Source organism: Suricata suricatta, chromosome 1 (assembly GCF_006229205.1).
Source record: "Suricata suricatta isolate VVHF042 chromosome 1, meerkat_22Aug2017_6uvM2_HiC, whole genome shotgun sequence".
Classification (NCBI taxonomy): domain Eukaryota; kingdom Metazoa; phylum Chordata; class Mammalia; order Carnivora; family Herpestidae; genus Suricata; species Suricata suricatta.
The window spans coordinates 127280331-127299763 of record NC_043700.1 but is presented as its reverse complement, the minus strand read 5'-3'; the positions used below and the strand labels follow the sequence as shown (position 1 = coordinate 127299763).

At 37.0% G+C, this 19433-nt stretch overlaps 1 protein-coding gene across 3 annotated transcripts in view; it reads left to right on the top strand.

Annotated features, from left to right (window-relative positions):
• Positions 1–19433, top strand: part of ARHGAP24 (Rho GTPase activating protein 24) — a 484571-nt gene that overhangs the window by 233632 nt on the left and 231506 nt on the right. The window contains exon 1 of one of the 3 annotated variants that reach the window (XM_029943722.1): positions 8782–8798. The exons of the other annotated variants lie outside the window; for them this stretch is intronic. The gene's annotated coding sequence lies outside the window, so the exon portion shown is untranslated. Of the gene's footprint in view, positions 1–8781; positions 8799–19433 lie in introns of those variants that run through there. 3 annotated transcript variants of the gene reach the window in all.

The window sequence follows — 19433 nt, the reverse complement described above, 5'->3', positions numbered from 1 at the left end:
TTCCTCCAGAGGCTCCTCTTATTTTTTGGGCAAAACTCTTCCTATGTTTATTATTGGCTACTTGAGCCCCATCCTATTCCTCAAAGAAACAAAAATTCAGACCTTACTATATGTAATGTACATCAAGCCATAATCCAGAATTCTACCTAATCCCTTCATAAATATTAGAAACCCTGAATGATATAGCAACCAAAATAGTAACTAAGAACATGTGAAATAGACATAGAAATCCAAAGAAAGAACAAATATTGTATATCTAGGTACTCTTTCCTATAAATTGTCCTTGAATTTAAAATTCTCCTTAATTTTTCTTCTAGGTTTGTTTTTAACACTTTGTCTGAAATAAATAGATATGTTCCCTTGTGTTATTATTATCATCTTTGTTTTTAGGTCAGGATGATTTTTATTTGGGAACAAGCTCCTGTCTAAAAGTGGTGTACTAATGTATTAAATACAACTGTGACATGTCTAGTTAAGGGGAGGAAGCCAAAGGGAGCACTTGATAAATATTCTCCAAATGCTCAAGTCTTCTGTTGTCAATTACCAACTTGTCATTCAGGGTATCGAAGAGCAAAGAGTACCCAGACAGGCAATTAAGACTTCTGGAAAACAATTAGTGCAGAGGCACGACATGGTGTAGGGTTTATTCCTTCAGCACCAATCACGTTGTCTTTCTCATGACTCATTATTTCTGATGTGTCACTTGCTTACAAGAATCACAGGTGAGATAATGATGGATCTGTGCTTAGGGTTACTTGACTCTAATCTATGGGCTGTGATGTGTCATATGGGTTCTTTGAAAGACAACTCATTCTGATATAGTTACAACTGATGCAAATCAATTATCCTTTGAAAAGTTGATTTATTTTGTGTTTTATTTTTGATCAGCCACTGTCTCCCACAGATAGTCTATTGCCAACTTAATTTTATGGAAATCACCTCAATTTTCTGATATCAGATATAGTTGACCTTTGAATAATGTGGAGATTAGGACACTGACTCCCATGCAGTCAAAATTCTACATATAACTTTGAGCTCCCCCAAAACCTAATAATTAACAGCCTACTGTTGACCAAAGTTGCCTTACCAATAACATAAACACTTGAATAACATATTTATTATGTTATAGGAATATGATAGACTAGATAAAAGAAAATATTAGGAAAATCATAAGGAAAATACACTTACAGTATTATACTGTTTTTATTAAAAATAAATCAGCTTATAAGTGGACCCACACAGTGCAAACCCATGTTGTTCCTGGGTTTGAACTATATACAAAACTACTTACATCTACCATAGATAGAGGAACTGTCCCTTTTCCTTCCTATATTCAGTCCTTCATTTATCTTAGAATTTCATTCAGTCTTACTTTTTTGAGAACTGTAATCTTTGTGTTGTTTCCATCTCGTTTGTAGTTTTGTCTTCCATATTGTATTGCTCCTATAGACATTTTTATTTTAAAAAGTAAACTAATCTCCTACATGGTAAAGCTTTAAAAGTATGAGCATACAATCTTGGTATTATTCTTTTATTTAAAAAACATCATCTTGACCAACCTTTTTCTAGTATATGTCAGCTTATATTTTTTGCTTCTTTTTGCAACAAAACTGCTCCCTACTCTACACTACAGTCTCTCCAATTCCTGTGTTTACCTCAATCTACTTCCCCTGCCCTCACCAACACCACCAGACTTTTCCTTATTTATGTCATCTGTGGCCTATAGTTTTCCTAAATGTAATGATTATTTCTGTCCTCAAATAACTGCCCAATCAGATCATTTGACACATTGATCGCTCCCTCTTTCTTGAGATACTTTCTTCACCGGGCTTCGAGGACACCATTTTTCTGTTTTCCTTCCTACTTCACTGCTCGTGTTTTCTGGTCATCATTGCTTGTTACTTCTCAGCTTCTTAACCTCTGGAGGTCCACTGGGCTCAGTCCTGGGCTTCTTTGTCCTAGAGCACTGCAGTATTCTCCTAGCCTTTCTGCTGACTCTACTTTCTTCCTTCCTCTATTCTAGCTCATATACATTTTTTAAGGGAATATAATTTTTAGGCAGTTTTAGGTTTATAGAGAAATTGTGCGGAAAGCACAAAGTGTTCTCATATACAGAGTATATTTCTTGATATTAAAATTCAATCAAGTCACATCCTATTTGAAAAAAATCTTAATCACAGCCTGCAGGCCCCATATAGACTATCCAATGTTCCCATGCATTTCCTTCTCCCCCTTGCTCTCTGAACTTTACTCGCAGTAGCTTTCTTTCAGTTTTTCAAATGTGTTACACTCTACTCTCTATAGAATCTTTAGATATTCTGTTCTTTCTTTTTTAAATGGTTCCTTCCTATCATTCCCAGATTAGTAAGATAATTTCTATTCATCTCTCAGGTAGTACCTCAGCTGTTGCTTCTTTAGAGAAACTTGCACTTGATTCTCCCTCCCAGTCCATATCTTAACTGACTCTTGAAGGTCCATGACCTATATTTCACAGAATTTTTTTTATAAATGATATATTTCTCATAAGAATGTAAGTTCCTTGAGAGCTAGAACTCTCTTGTTCATTCTATTATTTCTAGCACATTACAAACTGCCTGTGTATCATAGTCATTTAACAAATGTTGTGGAAGGAAGAAGGGAGAAAGGGAGGGAGGGAGGGAGGGAGGGAGGAAGGAAGGAAGGAAGGAAGGAAGGAAGGAAGGAAGGAAGCACAAGAGGAAGGAAAAAAGGAAGCATGAGAAAAAAGAAGGGGAGACAGACATAGGAAGTCATTGTAATCTAGAAATGGGTAGATTCTGGGAGTGATAATCAGGAACCCTGAGTGTTACACTTCTTCTATAACCTAATTCAAACTCAAGGATTGGATTTAGTTTATTAAATATTTAGTAAGAACCAGCTACGAGCTAGGTATTACGTGCAAGATTTCATTTTTGAGGAACTGTGGCTTATTAACTCAATGAACATTCCTTAGAGGTAGAGTTCCACGGTGGAAACACTAATCAAGTCCATTTACGAAGCAGTCCAGCACTTACAGGACTAGTAGGTGGGCAGATGGGACCCCGAGACTGCTCTATCTCTAAAACCTGTGGCACCCATTTCCTCATCAGTGAAATGAACTCTACATTGTGGAACTACCTGGTGAGACAATGTAGGTGAATGTCTACAAACTAATGTCACCCTAACGAGCCAGGTGACCCATATACATTTGTCCCACGGACTACCATCACATGTGTTTAACTTATCAACTCGCCTCTCTTTAAGAAGCACCTCATTATTTCTAAATGTGTTAGAATCCAAAACAAATCCTAGTACATTATTCCCCTTCATTTTTTTCCATAGCTGATGTGATGTGTGAAAATCAAATCATATAAAAGGACTCAGTGGAAAAATAATGGGATGATTTGTGTGCCAGTGTAAAAAATGGGTTTATTTTACACGGTTGTATTCCCTCCCTTCCCTAAATGCTGAGTCCAGGTCTGAGCCATAAATGACCCCCCTCCTCAGTCCATAGGAACTGGGACCTTAACATTAAATTCACCCATTCTATTCAGCCCATTGCTGTTACCCTGTGAACCCCAGTGGATTTGATTGCTGCTTCCTTAGAGATGAGTGTCTCCTTCTGCACTTGCTGACAATCAGCAGTGCCTCTTTATTAGTTGTCCGGAACACAAAGCCTTAAGGGCATAACTGATGCTATGAACGGAACTGCTGGTGATTGCTAATCATGCGTGGGAACTGCAGGCAGCGAACACGTCGTATGCTCCCTCTATTGGTTACTGATGTAATTACACAGGAGCCAGGCACAGTGGCTCTGCATGTTAGCAGTGGCTGAAAACACCATCCCCTTCAAAATGCAATATTACCATCTCTTTGCTCCTCAAAATAATTGGGAGTTCTCTTTTTCAAATACTTGAATTTGAAGCTTTTACGTTCCTTGCTTCCATGGCATTTGCAAATTTATATTCCCCTCCAGATTACTTACTTGAAAATAGGAAAGAGCACAGAATCTTGACAACCACCAACAATTTAAAGAAAATTGTACTAAAAGGGTCAGAATAAAAGGTGCACAGTAAAAAGAAAGAAGATGGGTCACACTTAAAGCCTGGCTTTTGTTACGCAAAACACTGATTCCTGTGTGAATAAATTCTCTGCCAAGTTGGGCTGCATCTCCAAGCACAATGTATCTTTGAAGCAATTAACAATCAGAGACCTACTCTTTCAACAAAACGTGGGTCTTTTGGATTTCTTGGCCAAATAAATACTGAAAATTACTTTTAAACAGGCCCCTGAGATTCACCTAATAAAATTAGATTTTTATCTTTAACAGCAAAATCAAAGCAGGGAATATTTTTTCCCTTAGAATCTCAATAAGATTTAAAATAAATACATCTCCTTACAATATGAATAATATACTCTACTTTAAAAAGGGTTCTTCAAACTCAATATATGTTTCAAATTCAAGTTCTTATTTCTATTTTATAAAAATAACAATAAGGAAGTAGCTTTCTGACATTTCTTAATACCTGTCACATAAATTATACAGACACCATCTCACACAGCAAAAATTACAAAGAGCAACACTCAGTGAGAGGTGAGTGTCTGTATTTTTCCATGTGGTTAGAACTGCATTATGGGAACTCGCATATTACTTCCATTTTGAGAGATCTGGAATCTAGATCACATAGAATCTTTTGCTTTTTGAGGCTTTACAAGTTTTGTTCATTCATGTAGACTCTAGATTGTTTTGAAGTGTTTGTTTTGTTTATAACCAAGGGATGTGTAGTGGTAGCTTTTTTCTATTTCTTAAGATTATAGGTTTAAATCCATTAAAAGATACGTTCACATGAGTTGGCACTTAAATAAATCAGTATGAGTCTGAAATTAAGGCCAAAAAATGTATAAAGAATATCGTAAGGAAAATGGAAATCAATAAATCTTTTCCTTCTATCTTATAGGAGTAGTAAGGAACTTCAAAGATCATTTTGTTCATTTTACTGAGGAGAAATATGGGTCCCATAGAGGTTATGGCGGCTAACCTTGTATAAATTCTCATATTCTCAGCTGAGTAAACATTCTATCTTTCATATTCTCTTTGATTATATTAGCATTAAATTTCCTTGATTTCTCATGTTTAGGTTGCAAGACTGCTGCTATCCTAGGCCACTGGATTTTGATAAAGTAGTGCTGGCAATGTAATAATCATAACAATAGCTACTATTTGATTTACTCTGTGTGTTAACTATAGTATTAGGTCCTTCATACAAATTATTTGATTTAATTATTGCCACTCGTATGAGTTAAAAAATGTTTTTGTTTTTGTTTTCCACATGGGGAAAGCTAGGTTCAAAAGTTTAAGGAATTTTTCAAGATCATGAAACCAGTAAGTGAGTGACACGGAGTTAAGATCCAACTTTTCAGGGTGCCTGGGTAGCTTAGTCGGTTAAGTGTCTGGCTTCCACTCAGGTCACGATCTCGTGGTTTGTGGGTGTGAGCCCCGCGTCAGGGTCTGTGCTGACAGCTAGCTCAGAGCCTGGAGCCTGCTTCCGGTTCTGTATCTCCCACTTTCTCTGACCCTCCCCTGCTTACACTGTCTTTCTCTGTCTCTCAAAAATAAATAAAAAACACTTTTAAAAATTTTTTAAAAAGATCCAACTTTTCTAAGTTAGTTGAGATGAGAATTAGAAAATGATCAGAGAAATTTAAATTCTGTCCTCTAGTAAACATATTTATGAGATCTTATTAGATCTCTGGGACATGGTATCTATAGTTAACTATAATTATACTTTAATGATGAACATTTTCTGTCCTTTTTGTTTGCTACATTAATAATCCTTTCCATATTTGGCCTCAGGAATTTTTCTTGCTAAATTAATACTTGATGTTTTTGTTGGATTTTGATAGGATGCTTACTCTAAACAGCAGTATTTGAGTGGACTTATTTATTGTTTTATCTGTTACTCATCTAATGTGGGCCTCATCCCTGCACACCTGCTGAGTGGCCGATACTGTAGTGGTTCTGTGTCCCAGGAGACAGAAAGTTAGGGGACGCCGCTTTCCTAATCTGTCCTGGTGCCATGGTGTTCTGTGTCTGTGTGGAGGTAGGGTGTGCAGTTATAAGAAAAATCTCCTTTTTTTGGTAATTTGGTTAAGGCCATGTGCACGAACGTACTGAAATGAGATGATAAACAATTCAGTGGAAAGTTACTTCAAGAAGCTGACTGAAAGCAGTGAGAACACCATCTGGAACGAGGAAATATAAGGAGCTTGTGTTCATCCACCTGAGTGATATTGTGTCATACTGTTATGCCAACTATCTATTGTTGGAAAAATTTCAGTGTGGACGATAATATTTCTTGAATATCTATCTACTTTGGGAGTGGGCAAGTTAGAGTAAAGTGACAAAATTGAGGGCTTGCCAATAGGCAGTCTGTTCTTTTATATTAACTCCCGTGTGGACAAACATATCATTATTTAACTTCTAGTTCCCTAACTGTTCTATACGAAAAAGTTTGATTGTATTTTTAACTTTATTCAGGTATCATTTGCATAGCATATAATTCACTCCTTTGAAGTGTGCAATTTAGTGGTTTTTAGTATATTCATAAAGTTGTGCAACCATCACTATAGTCAATTTCAGGACACGTTTATAACTCCAGGAAAGAAACCTCATGGCTATTTGGACTCATTTCCCCTTTCTCCCAATCCCCAAGCATTAGACCACCATTAATCTACTTTCTGTCTGCATGAATGTGCTGATTCTGGACAGTGGGATGATGTGATATGTGTTGTATATGACTGGCTTCTTTCATTTGGCATGTTTTCAACATTTATCCATGTTTTAGCATGAATTGCACATTAATTCCTTTTAGTGGATGAATAATATTGCATTGTATAGACATACTACTTTTATTCCGTCCTCTGTTGGTGGACACTTTATGTTTCCCCCCCCTTTTTTTTTTTGGTTATCATGAAAAATGTTGCTATGGGCATTCATGTGCAAGATTTTATGTGGATATATATTTTCAATTCTTTTGGGTATATACCTAGGAGGGAAATTGGTAGGTCATATGGGAACTATATGTTTAACATTTTTACCATCTTAACATTTTTGAGGGTCTGCGAGACTGTTTTCCAAAGAGCCGGTATGCTTTTACATTCCCGTCAGCAGTGTTTGAGGGTCTCGACTTGTCCATTTCCTCACCAACGCTTGTTATTACCTTTTTTATTATAGTCATCCCAGGGGATGAAATAATATCTTGTTGTGGTTGATTTACATTTCCCTAACGATATTGAGTATTTTTTCATGCACTTTTGGTCATTTTTGCATCTTCTTTGGAAAAATATCTGTTCAAATAGTTTCCTATTTCTCAGTGCACTTACTTGTTTTTGCTGTTAAGCTGTAAGAGTTCTTTATAAGGTATGGTCACAAGTTCCTTCTTGGATATAAGATTTGCAAGTATTTGCCCCTATTCCATGTGTTACTGTTTTTTACATTCGTGATGGTGTCCTTGAAGCACAAAAGTTTTTAATTTTGATGAAGTCCAATTTATCTGTTTTTTCCATTGGTCACTTTGTGTCATATCTAAAAATACTTTGCCTAAACTAAGGTTGTGAAGTTTTATTCCCATATTTTCTTCCAACAGTTTCATAATTCAGCTCTTACATTTAGGTACATGATTCTTAATTTTGTGTGCGTGGTGGAGGAAGAGCTCCAACGTTTTTTTTCTTGCATGTGGATGCCCCATTCTTCTAGCACCGAACATTGAGAAGAGTACTTTTTTCCCAATGGATTGTCTTGGCACTGTTTTTTTAATTTTTCAAGTTATGAGGTGTTCTCCTTCTGATCGAGTCAGCTGCAGATAGTGCAAGATCAAGCATGTTTCTTAAAAAGCCTCATTCTTTATTTTTCAATAATTCTCTTTTCTGTTGCCCGCTGTCTATTTTGGCCCCAGGGGAGGTACATGAGCCCTAGCCTGGGATCACCATGGATTGCCTTTTGAAGTTATTAAAAGCTTGAAAATAAAAGGAGTATTTAGAGACTATGCCTCACCTGGCTTACTCTGTTGACTGCTTTTTTTTTTTTAAACATAGCCACTGCCCCTTTACTAGCTTCCGGCCAGGAGAACTGCTTGTGCTTTTCCCTGCCTCCTTCCCTCTTGCCCCCCAGCAAACCGGACCTTGATTAATTCAGTGTCTTCTCCACAGAGGAGCCCTCCTATTAAAAGCAACTACCTCCAATCTGATATTCTTTATTAGTCTGGTTCATATCTGATACAGGGCTTTAGACTCTGAACTTCATCACTTGTTTAACTTTTTTTTTTTTTTACCTGTTTTAGTAACCAATATGTTCTGCATACTCAGCTCATAGCTGATACTCAACAATCAAATATGGAGTATTTTCGTGTACTCTTTCCCTCTTCTGTCCTTATTTCTTTCATGTAGGTGGAAGAATATCTCATTCTTAACATATTTTTTAACCCATGGAATAATTTATTATGTAAGAGGACCTCACATCTTCCCCCATTATCTTACATTCTGAGGTATTTTCAAATATAATACTACCTTGTAGCTGCTGCCTACCAGGCCTACACCATCCCAGGAATACAGATTCCCTATGTTTAAAAGAATAATAGTAACAGCTAACTTTTGAAAGCATTTATTCTGTTTATTATGCTTGGATCTTCATTTAACAATGCTATACTTTAGTTGCTGCTATTATGTTAATTTTACAGAGAAACTAAGCTTCAAGGTAAAGCCACTTGCCCAAGGTCACCATCTACTAAAATGGCAGAACCAAGGTACCTTTCACATAACCATTTTGCTATTCTTTCAGAAAAATCTGAGAGGACAAGACACAAACAGGACATTTTTGTCCCTTCAATACTGGTCAGTTGGATATTTGAGTCCCTCTACACAAGAAAAAAGAGAATAGAGAAAACTATATCACACATATGTTGAAGATGGTACTTGGGCAGTTTTTGTTAGAAAAAGATGAGGACATCTTAGAAAAGATCTATGGTGACATCTTGTTAAATAACTCAAGTAGAAAAAAGAGAGAGTTTAGAAAATTTACAGATTTTTGTTTTCATTTTCACAAATATCTCTGAATGCAAATAGTTTGAAAGTGATGTCATTAAATATGTCAAATTCCTTGCTCTTTGAGTATGACATTTTAAATAGAGAGAGAGAGAGAGATAGATTCAGTTTGGTTCAATTAGGCATGCCCATGGTTCAGAGACAGGCAGGAATATTCAATATTCAATAATTAAATAATATTATTATATAATATTGGTAACATTATATAATATTGAAACTGACTAAATGTTGAGAGGGAAACTGAATTTATTTCAGTGTCTAGTGACATTTTAGGACATAGTTTTACTAATTTACAGCACTGTTTCATGAGTGTAGGAGAGGAAAGAGGTGTCTCAAGGAGATAACTTCTTTTTCAGGCCCTGATGCTTTTCTTTATGTTTCATGTGGTAGTTGAATGTTATAACACCAGCAGACATGACTCCATGTGGTTTGATTATGTAATTGAAAGACCAAAACCAAATAAAAAAAATCTGCACTTTAAAAAACTCTTTTCCATTAATGAGGATTACGGAAAAAATGACAGTGTTTAAAAGTCTATGTTTGCCAAAGTGGGGGAGGGAGTGGAAGAGTTGGGTGGAGTAGAGTGGACTGGCCATGAAAGACAAGGAAGACGCCATCTGCCACCCGTTGGCAGAACATGATAATTCGGACACAGAGTGGGCGATTGTCCTTCACTTTTGAAGCAGAAGCTGGCAACTGACCCAAAAGTCTGCTTTCTCCTACAAGAGATAGGCAGTCATTGAGCTGAGATGGTGGGATCTTCCTCATCTCGTGCAACATGGAAATTGGGAGAAAATGACGGAGGGCACAAGAGAGTAGAAGGGAGAAGAAAATAAAGAAAAGGAATACTGATTAACTCAGCCTGTCTATTCAGCTAAGCTTGAGATTGATTTTTCTCACTAGTGGAACAGGCAACCTGCATTTCTGAATTGAATAAATAATAGAAGTACCAAGTTGCCATAAGTGTAAGAGAAAAGAAGAGAATGAAAAGTGTATGTGTGTGTACATATAAATCCATGTAGGTATATATAGGAATATGTATTGAATTACTTTGATGTCTATTATACACTAGAAGATTAAGAATTAGGTAAATTTCACAATAATTCCATTTGGGAGGTTCTTTAATTAGGTCCAATTTATAGATATAGAAACTCAGTTTTGTGATAACTTTCAGTTTCTTGTTTGTATGACTCTAAAGTATGTACTGTTATCTAATGCTTGTCTATTATTAATTTATTCTTATAAATTATTTAATTTATTATTATAAATGTAATATTATAAAGTATGTACTGTTATCTAATGTTTATCTCTTATACTATCTATTATTGTTGTTTTCAAGTTATTTTATAACATCACTAGCTGACTTACACATTTCTTATGGGGCAGAGACAATATCTGAACACTTGTTATATGTCAGTGCCATTTTGCACATAGTTTATGGACAACAAATAATCATTTTTGTGACTTTTACCATATTATTTAAACTTGTTAAAATGTACATTATTTTGTAACCAAATACATTTGAAATTTCACTGGGGCACCTAAATTATTTAAAATGTTATAAAACTCATGGTTTACATGAGACCAACAGACTAAAGTCTTGAATAATTGTGGCTTATGGAAATCCTCAGTGTGTCATCAGGGCTCCTGGATGTCAGTTAAAGTGAGAGAATCTGAATCCCTGAGCAACGACTTTTTTGTTTTCTGGTTTGGAAACTCAATTCACTGGGAAGAAGCTGAAAACAAAAGGAAGATCATGTTTTTAAATGATTGGATATAGTTACCAGGCTGGAAAAAAAAAATCACCAATTTAACTGGGAGCTAGAACACATCACTGTCATTAAGAAGACATTTAGATGATGAAAACAAGTCTAGGGCTTTGGAGGTGAAACTGAGTGGAAGACTCAGGGACATCAAGTCAAGTATTTGGAAGAGTCAAAGAAATGATGCACAAAGAGAAGAGAAGCATCAGTCTTGTGCTGGAGTAGCAGCTCTTAGTCTCTTCTCTTTTTTCCACAAAGACACCCAGGCCAGCTGGAACCATCTGTGATGTAGCACAAGACCACGTGCTATGACTGTGACCCCACCCCTTGCTTTCCCATTCGAGGAAGCACCTTAAAATTCAAGTGAAAATGACCTTAATTAAACTTTAAATCTAAATAAGCAAATTTCTTACAAATGCACTACTCTATCATCAGTGTCCACTGGGCTGTATCATAGCTCACAACACAGCAATATGACAAGAAGTCTGAAAACTTTTTTAAATTTTAGTTTAATTTGCACTGTCAGCACAGAGTCTGATGCGGAGTTTGATCTCACAAATTGTGAGATCTCACAAACCATGACCCAAGCCCAAATCAAGAGTTGGCCACTTAACCAACTGAGCCACCCAGGCCCACAAGGCTGGAACTTCTTAATGATTTAAATGTGAGAGTTCTTTTCTAGCTCTTGAATCCCAAGATTAGTGATGGTGGGTTCTAAGAATTACAGAATTATTGCTCAGTGACTAATTCTCATTCTCAGTATCTTATTGTTGCTGTTGTAGTTTTGTTATTTTAAGCATCTCTTTTAAGGAAACCACACATTTGTATAAGTATCCTTTTCCAGTGGTTTTGTTGTGTTTTGATTATTATATATGAATTCAGCCTTTTCCAAATATTCATTAAAAAAATAGAAGCCATTTTCCACTTGAAAAATGCTTTTCATTTTGTAAGACCCTAAAGTACTTTACTGGTAACACCACAATTCAAACATGTTTGGCATTAAGCTTCAACCCCAGAGAGAGCCTGGCTTGTGTTTTCTGGAATGGTTATTTACTTGACTTCAAATCCCATGGTCCCTGAATCTACGAATTTTTAGAATTATGTTTTCAATCTCAGTCACATCCTTACTCTGTAGGTGTGAGAAAGATATAAGGCCCAAATCACTAAATGACTAAATAAAATTTCCTAAATAAGAGTGAACAGTTAGTACCCTGTGTGAAAATTTAATGAGAATATACTATTAGCAGTTATTAAATGCTACTCTACAATTTAAGGAGAGAGAGACAGACAGACAGACAGACAGACAGACAGATTGCCTGAGGCTAAAAAATAGACTGACCATCATTCTAGTAAACCCTCCATATGTGGTTAGAGGCAAACCTCCCAGCTGGTTGTAGCTATGATATTTCTGACTGAGAGGACTCTAGAACAACTTGGTAACAAAAGGGACATGCCTGTGTTGAATCATCTTTCATATTGGTTCACAGATATTTTCCGTTATACCATTATACAGTGATGCTGTCTTTTTTAATGGTTCTTGAGTCCTAAAAATAAACTTATCTCTGTAAATGCCCTTCATTAAGTTTGTAATTCAGAGAATTCTTAATAGGTATTTCAGTCATTAGAAAGAATTAGCCAGGTGGTACAGAAAACCATACCATTACACAGCCAGACAAGTCTAAATACACCCTCTGTTTTCAAAAGCCTCCTGGTCCTTAATCTATTCTCAATACTCTCCATTATTAATTCTTAGCCATGGTAAATATAGATGTGATGTTAAAGCAAGGTGCCTATATATATATATATATATATATATATATATATATATATATATATATATATATATAATTGTTATGATATATGGGTATATACTGGTGCCAGGGAGAGGTAAATAGAGGAGAATCCTATAGATTCAACAAGTATTTATCACATGCCTGCTTATATACTACACAGTATGGAAGACATAAGTAAATGGATAAAACATTTAATACCATAAACTCAAGATATTTATAACCTGATTGGATGCAGAGTACCAAAATAAGTGTGTAACATAAGAAACTGTTCTCTGTGTAAAAGAAAGTATTGGAGGAGTCTACTGAAGAAAGAGTCCCTATCAATTGGAGGAGATTGGAGGCTGTATGCTTGCAGGTTCTGCAGATTACATTAATGCCTCTCCTGGCCCCAGGACATGGTGCTGGGTACCTGACTCCATGTCCCAGCCCTTCCTTGGGAGATAGTCCAGGAGACCAGGAAAACAGATGTCACCACATGACCATAATTACATGTTAGGAGCACTTTTAGTTTAACTTAATTAAAATCAAGGGTAGTATTTTTGTTTTTTTGCTTTATTTTGTTCTCCTGCATTGCAGATTCCCGAGGGGTGGGGAAGGGGGAAGAGTTGAGAAGTAGCAATGTCAGTGATGATCCCACATGTTTTTTCTAAGGTGGGAAAGAGAAGGTAAGCTAAGGAATCAAAACTTCCCTTCCTGGTGACTGATTTCCAGGAATAAAGACACAGGAAAAATATCTGCCATTTGGCTGACAGTGGTCATTTAAGGACTCATGTTGAAATAGTGACATGCTGTCCTCCTCTCTCCCTTACTCCATGAAATATTATACTCTTCATTTTTTTATTTCTCTACAAATTTACCCATCCTTTGGGCCAGCTCTTCCTCCAGTAAATCTCACAGTAACTAATTCTTGAACCACAAAATCACAAAAGATATATTATTTTCTTGTTATATTTCTTGTATTGGATTGTTATTTTTCTTTTGTATCATTTTCTCTTCTTTAAATTAATTTACTTTGAGAGAGAGAGCTCAAGCTGGGTAAGAGCAGAGAGAGAGAGGGAGGGAGAGAATCCCAAGCAGGCTCCATGCTGTTAGCACCAAGCCCCACAGTAAGGGCTTGAACTACGAACCCTGATCATGACCTGAGCTGAAATCAAGAGTCGGACACTCAACCAACTGAGTCATCCAGGTGCCCCTTCTTCTGCTGCTGCTTTGTTTTTTTCGAATTAATCTCACACCCTAATTATTTGCATAGATGGGCCAGGAGTTGTATTTTATGTCTGTGTCTGTCCCCTAGCAACATGCCTGGAGGCCTGGCACTAAGGTTGTTTGAGTGGCTTCAATACAGGACATCAAAGTTCTTATTCGTGTGTGACCAAATTGTGGCCCGAACCCATTGCCAGTCAGTACCAGTGTATCTTGAGAATAACTGCTTCTTTCATTCACTTAAAATCACTATGAATAGCATTATAAAGACCATTTTCTTCCATTTTTAAAGACATGCCTAGAGCAACATGAGCAAATCTCTTTTTTAACATAAGCGCTTTTGTTTTTTGCTTTTTTTATTTTTATCTCTCGGCATCAGTTTGGGTTTCAGTTACATTTTAAAATGTGACAATATTGAAATATTTCCATAGTATAAAATATCTCATATAGCTTTTTTAAAAATTCTTTTTTGAAAGGTAATCTTGGGGGGATTCCTTGAACTTCTGTTGAGCCAAAAGAAGCACTAAGTACCAACAAACAAAACCAAAAAGAACTACAACATGACATCAAAATTGGAGCACCTGTGTGGCTCAGTCCCTTAAGCGTCTGACTCTTGATCTCAGTCCAGGTCATGCATGATCTGTCGGTTCTTGGGCTGGAGCCCTACATCGGACTCTGCTCTGACAGAATGGAGCCTGCTTGGGATTTTCTCTCTCCTTCTCTCTCTTTCTCTCAAAATAAATAAATAAACATTTTAAAAAGGACATTTAAATAGCCGAAATTTGAACAACTATAATTTATATTTAGAGTCTGAAACAGAATAAATACAATCATTAGGACCGAAGAGTTGATGAAAGTGAAGTTGTGACTTAGTAAAAAGGATTTTGGGGGTGGGTAGATCTTCTGAACTTACATAAGATCTTCTAATGTAAAATTTTGTGAGTGACTTTAAAATAAAAGTAATAAACCAGGTATTATTAAAAAAAAAAAAACATTAGAGTCTTAAACCAGCAGCCCTGTTTTTGTTAGGGCCTGGGTTGCTGGCTGTGTGGAAAGTTTTTTAACGTGTACAAAATACACAGCAATACTGCCCTCTACAGTTCCCCTGAAAGACAGGCACTTGTCTCCAAGTGTGTAAGCGGCTAGTTGGTTGTAAATGAGCCCTAACCTAACTGGAAGAGTTCAAGTGCATTTTGCTTTAATATATGGTAAGCAACCTGGGCCACGGGCTACCTCTGTGTATGATGACTTTCTAGAGAAGTCAGATACTCCAGAAGGGTTGACAGGACCCTTGTTTCTGTGAACATGTGATATCAGCATTTCTTGAAAGATGCTCATTCTGTGGTCCAGTTAGCAATATATATCTCCTTTTCGCATACGGATGCCATACTGGAGTTAAGAAGGTAGTCTAGTGTGGCAGAAAGACAGTGGGACATATAAAGTCTGGAGAAAGTGTTTATGATTGAAAATAGTGAAGCTGCTTTATAGTCCCTTTTTTTTTTTTTTTAGTACAGGAAGCATTAGATTAAACTCAGTTGTCCTTAATAACGTAAACTAAAAAGTAGAAAAAATATATGATCAAAACAAGCTTGAAAGCTGTACATTTGGGCGTTTAAATGAAATGTTCATATGTTTTTCTTTGTAAATGCAAACGACACAGTAAAAAAAATAGTAGTCTTATGACATAATATAAGAAAGCTTTGCAAAAAGTCTTACATAAAAATGTGTGGAAAAAGAAATATGTTTTATCCTCCAAATATGATGTAGAAAGGCAATGCTTCCTGGTGTATAAGAGCAAACTTAGAATGGGTTCAAATCTCAGTATTGTCACATACCAGGTGAGCCTGGGCAGGACACTGAAAATCTCTGTGCCTCAGATGTGAAATCAAATGGTAACTACATAAAAACTGTGTAGTATTTGCTGCTATTATATTCCTATTTTCAGAGTTAAGTATTTGTGTACATTGGTTTATGAACCTATATAGGCTATGGGGAGACTGAGGGTTCAACTTCTACCTTCATTAGGATGTTAGTTATAAGTGGCAGAATGTAACATACCACTTTAACTAAAAGGGAGTGGCGGGGCACCTAGGTGGCTCAGTCAGTAAGCATCCAACTCTTGATTTCATGAGATGGAGCCCATGTTGGGCTTCACGCTAACGATGTGGAGCCTGCTTGGGATTCTCTCTCCCTCTCTCTGCCCCTCCTGCCTCTCTATCAAATTAAATAAATAAACTTAAAAAAATCAAAAGGGGGTTTTATAAAAATTGGGTGGTTATTTTTCAGAGTTCAAGGAAATTTTTCCACGAAGTGTCAGGATGAATAAGAACACGTAACTGGAAAGTCTCCCAGGGTGTACTTTTCTCTGCTCCTGTCATTGAATGTTCTGGTATATCTGCATTATTCCTCTCTTTTTTTCAGGCTGATTGTCTTTCCTCCCCTTCAATGTGGCAGAATATTACAGCCCACAGCACTAAAGATGTTGTTACACCTCTAGTCACACAGAGATACCAAATATCTCTGTCTTAGCTCCAATCCAAATTCCTGGGAATTAGACTCTAGCCCTACAGGGATGGGACGCTCAATTATAGCCCACCAGCTGCAGCCATCAGGAGAGAGACTCACAGTAGGAATGTAGACCTAACACGTTGTCTTTATGTCATTTTCTAAACAGAACTTAGGAGCTCCTTTAACTCTTGCTTTATAAGCAGTCTCCGGTTTATCAAGCTTTTCATTCAGATAGTTGCCTGTTAGTTGTTGGGAGTTCAGAAAACAGTTCCTGTGCTAACTCTGGAACACAGAATCTGAAACAAGCTCCAGGCTCTGAGCGAGCTGTCAGCACAGAGCCTGGCGCGGGGCTCAAACCCACAAACCATGAGATCATGACCTGAGCTGAAGCCGGACGCTTAACTAACTGAACCACCCAGGCGCCCCTCATGTTCTTTTTAAAGAAAAATAAGGTTCAGAGCTTCTTCTCTGTGGTCTTTGCAGCAGCAGCTAGAATTCCCTCTTGTGGCCATGCATCCATGCATATAGGTATGTACACATGCGGTCATCCATTGATCCCTTTGGGTTCCATGCCTGGCCCTGTTCTAGACTTGAGGGAGACCATATTAAACAAGCTAAAACTTGGAACTTGTTTTGAGTAGGAGTGGATGAGAAAAAGTGCATAAACAATAAAGTATCAATTAATGTAGAAGAATCTGGTAATGATAAGTGCTTTAAAAAAAAAAAGTAAAATAAATCAGAGGATAGTTATTTGGAATGACTGAGAAATCTCTGTAATTGGGCAAAGAAATCAGGTTCCCAAATTCGAATTCAGCATCTGTGGTTTTAGATCCAGGACAAGGTGCTTTGGCAGGAGGTTTGAGAGTGTCAGGAGGGCCCTGTTTCCCTGGCCCAGTGGAGATACTTAGTCCCCAAATGGCTCTTGCTCACCCTCTTTCTAGAGCCCAAGAGTTTTATTTTTCTCTTTTTGTCCCTTTCTCCATCCTTGACTCTCCCAATCAGAGATTTCCCCTTTCGCTGTTTCACTGCAGTACAGAAGTCCCAGAAGCCCCTCTCCCTTCTACATAGTTTTGTTGTGGTCTTGAAACATGTTTTCTTTGACCTATAGAACTATTTCCACTGCATTATACAGAGACTAAGCAAATTATAATGCTACAGAAGAATACACAGAAAAATAAGTGTTTAACTGAGTTACTGACTTCAGATGATCAATCTTCCTGCCTAGATTTATATATAAAATGTGTGTATGCAAATCACATATTTGTGTGCTTATTCATAAATAGATATGATTCATTTGCACACATTTGCTTTGGATTTAATGGATATATTGTTTTTGTTCTGTATCTTATTTTGTCACCTAGTAATTTACTTTAGATATCTTTTTATATCAGAACACATAGATTCAGCCATTCTTTTTAATAGCTGCATGGTATTTCATTATATGAATACAAATTAATTAAATTTTTAACTCAGTTCTTAATAGATATTTTAATAGATATGTTAGATTGTTTACGATATGTGCTATTGCAAACAAAACTGCAAGTCTTATAAATATATCTTGTTGACTCAGATGTTAATTATGTATGTATGTTAAATTTTCACATTAGGTTAACCAAAAGAAACTCTAAGGTTTATAGGTCAAAACCTGTCAAATATATGGTTTAACCTAATAGATATTGTCAAATTCCTCCCCAAGGCTCTCAGCCCAACTTTGTTTGTTTTTAATTTCTAACAGCTGTTGAAACAGAGAAACAATATCTTGGATGCTAAGATCTGCTGGATAATGTGAGAAAACCATATGCATTGTTATTACAACAAAATCATTGTTTCCTATGAATGAGACCCACCTTTCTATTCAGGAATATTCCTAGGAGATTTCCTTTCCATTCTTTCCAGTGCCAAAGCCAGAGAGTCCTTTACCGTTTTACGAACTAGCTAGTTTAATAGGGGAGAGAAGAAAATAGACCTGGACTCCAGGTTAGCTCTGGAGTAACATTGGGAAAACCATTTAACCCCTCTGACTTGGTTCAAATGATGAATACAGAAAATATCTACCTTAAAAATATAATGAAACAATTCCTATGGGTCTGCCTAGCTTAATGAATCAAACATTCCTTCCTTCATCTCTCTTTCCTTGCCTTCCTTCTTCCTTCATTTCAGTGCTCTGTATCTCCAAACTACAGGGATGTATTAAGGACAGAGTGTCTCTCTGGGCCACATAGCCATGCAAACATCCCTGGGCGCCCAGAAACTACTTTTACCCCAGAGAGAGGCATTCAGGAAGTGTTCAATGGTATCGACCATGCTCTTGAGTTCTGGCAGTACAAAGTCTGGATAAGTTCTCACTCAAGCCCAATCTGTGTGTGCACAGCTCCGGGGAGCTCAGTGGATAAGCACAACTTTCTTAACATTAGTCTCCACCACTTGCAAAACACTCTGTGCCCATCAGGAAGCATGACTCTCCTGTTTCACAATCTTCCATAATGCAACCCCAACCGTGTGTGGCACATATTTCTGCTTTAGCATCATTCATGCCTGTTGAACTGCCTAAATGGTTATTCTCTTTGTCAGCTCAAGAAATTCAAATACTGTTCCATATTCTGACTAGGCTCTCATTCAGTGGTAATCAGTTGGAATTAAATACTAAGGTCCATCACTTTTTTCCCCAAATGAGTAAAGAGAGACACTGTACTTACATGTTTTCGGAATAGTGGGGTGAAAGGCACCTTGGGTGTTGGGAGGACACGACGCCAAGTTTAAAACCAGACACTGGCACTTAGTATCTTTATTCTGCAACCAAAGTGCTTCATTGCTCTGAGCATTGCTTTTCTGTAAAATGGGGTTAATACGTCTCACTAAAGCCAGTGGGTTGTGTTAAGAAAATATGTCACCTGCATGATACTTTACACAGCACAAGGAAGCTCTAAAGAATTCCTAACTGTCGGAGCTCCTGGGAGCTCCGTTGGTTAGGCATCCAACTTCAGCTTATGCCATGATCCCATGATTCGTGGGTTCAAGCCCTGTGTTGGGCTCTGTGCTGACAGCTCAGAGCCTAGAGCCTATTTCAGAT